Genomic DNA, 2,859 nt, shown 5'->3' on the forward strand with positions numbered 1-2,859 from the left:
ATGAGGACAGCTAATAAGTAAACACGGATGTGACAAAAATGCAGATTTCTTGGCTCGGAAAAGGGAACGCGCTCAGCCTGCTTGCTAGACATTAAGGATACGCTCCATGTTTACTGAATGTAACATCGGTAATAGACATGTCAGCCAAGTCCACCAAAACATTTGCAATTATAGAAGAAATACTGCATATTTTTGGCATTCACAGAACTTGACCCTGGTTTGAGAGGACATACAATCTGTGGTAAACTATATCAAAAAGGCAAGTCTAGAGGGAAGCATCTGATCCATGCTGTATAATTTTGCAGTTTTTAACCAAACCTCGGTTTTCAGTAGCCTAAAATCAGTGACATGCTACGCTTAAAGCAAGAGGTGGAGCCCAGTCTTCAGCGTTCATTGATCTGTAGGTTACAAAAATGTCATGATTCTCCTAGCTTTATATCTCCTTCTAAGTACATCTGGCAAATTTGTAAACATTATAAAAATATGCAAAACTGCAAGACAGGATTGCAAATTGATGTCAGGTCTCCGCTGTCCCCCCTTTTTTATCCAGTGGGAGCTGCCCAGAGAAAGGCAAGAAGAAATATTCGTTTCTTGGAAGCATAAAATGCAAGAGATTTATCATCTATGTGCAAAACCACAGTGAGTTGTTGCAGAGAAAATACAGTAATTTCATCAAAAGTAGGCATCTACATAATTTCACAAGAGCAAAATTGTAGATGTTGGGCACTCTCCAAGCCTCACAGAGTGTTTTCCACATGAATGGCAGCGCATCACATACAATTTGCTACAGACAGGGACTATTTACAATAATGGCAAAAAGCCAAAATTGTACCAATATAGTCCTCAACCCTCCTGATCGTGCAACTGCACTTGTGTAAATGGCGAAGGCGGGCGCAGCATGTTTTCAGCGGGAGGAGTCAAAGTGAAAGTCTGTGGCCTTGAACAGTTTGATCCCTGTAATGACAGAGGGCTTTGGTATGGGTCAACCTGTCAGCGTTATGCTTCTACTGATCACTGCTGCAAACCATGGTCCTCCACACACTGTGACACACTCACACAGCTCTGGGTGTGTCCCGCTGTCCACTTTGCTTCTACTGATGAAGTTTTCTACCAACAGTAATATGTGTAATAGTAAGGTCAGACCCAAACAGACTAAGGTCTGCTCAAATGCTGTTTGATGGATGAGCAATTAGCTGAAGATGGGTTGTGGGAAAGTATTTTTTTGACATTTCATTTTAGCCAAAACTCTGTCAACCCTGCAACAGATGTGGCAGCACATTAAAATGAATCACATCTCAAACTTCCTCCTAATGTTGTTTTACACATAAACTGTTTGCACTCTGCAGTTGGAGTACGGGGCAGATTAGTTATCAGAGCCACATAGATTAAAGTGACACATGAGTAATCACTGATGAGTTATTCATTCTAGAGAGTCGGCCTCTCGTCTTATACCAACTGTGCAAACAAACAAGCTCATTTAAACCCCCTGTACGCACATACTGCACACAGGAACATTCACGCATACAGACTGCAGAGCTTTCACAGGAGGTGGCAGACGACCAAGAATGGGAGGCTTCATTTTATAGCTGCCTCTTCCATGTCAGCTTTACTCCAGCAGCAATAAAACACTCCATAATAAAAGCCACTATCCCAGAGAGGCAGCAGGACTCCAGCGACAGATAATCCGCACAGCTCACACGGCTCGCATAGCGTTTGCATTTCTTGCCCCTGAATTCATTTTGCAGGTTTACTTCAGCATTCTCTGGTTTTAAGTATAATGGAAAGCAGGGAGCTTTGGCTTAGCTGCTGGATCAACATGAAAACACAGCAATAACGTGACCTTAGACACAAGCGGGAGAGCGAGATGGTTAATTACAGCCAATAACATCATCGAAACCTTTGGAGTTAAGATGTAATTAAACTCGATAACCAGATAAAAACTGATAAGGGGAAAAAATGTCAGGTAGTAAATCGATATATTTCTTTTATGTGGACACTAGTTTTTACAGTTGCCATGTAACATAATGAAAATTTGACAAACACTGCCATATAATATACAGTCATGTAGCAAGCGTGGCTCCAAAAAAGAAATATGTCACTCACGGGACATAACTCCAACCACTGACCACGTATTTCACTGAATACTTCAGCCGCCTCTAAATCACTCACTGCAATTTATGTCCGTGCTTGTAAACCCACGGTCAAGGTTACTTGCAAGCGCAGCAGAAATTGGCATGTGCCATTATTGTCAGTGTAATTCACACAATATTTATGACAGAGGATGTCCCATCTGGAGCCTCTTCCTTTCTTCTGATCCCCTGAGAGTGGGGTGCCTGAAGGTAGCGGAGCTTCTCTGTGACATCTGCTCTCCTCCTCTGAGTGTAATGCAACACAGTTGCAAAAACACTGCAGAGTTACAGGGTTCAGTGAAAGCAGTATTACTATTTCATATGCTGATAGTTTAGAAATGCCTATATGGTATTTAGCGCTTCAAATACACATTGTTATCATGTTTTATCATTAAATCATATCCTGAAAAGATTAATCAATTAATCAACTTTTTTAAAAAATGATTAGTTTTTTATTTTGGGCAATCTTCATAATGTAAGTTTCAGACAGCTTCTCTAACATTTGACATTTTTAGGAGTTTATTGGACCATATTCACACACAGATAGCTCTCTTCAAATGTTAACAGCACCTGTAAAGCTTGACAATTCATAAACCTGCTTTCTTTAAACCATAAATACCAAGACTGAAGTCTAAAAGCAGTCCATTTGTTTCCCTTTAACCTCCCTGGAGCAAACACTATAAGTTAGTTGTCCTGTTTGTCATGTGAAAGTGGATAACATGATGCCAAA

The sequence above is a fragment of the Astatotilapia calliptera genome, chromosome 7 (genome assembly GCF_964374335.1).
Source record: "Astatotilapia calliptera chromosome 7, fAstCal68.1, whole genome shotgun sequence".
Taxonomy (NCBI): domain Eukaryota; kingdom Metazoa; phylum Chordata; class Actinopteri; order Cichliformes; family Cichlidae; genus Astatotilapia; species Astatotilapia calliptera.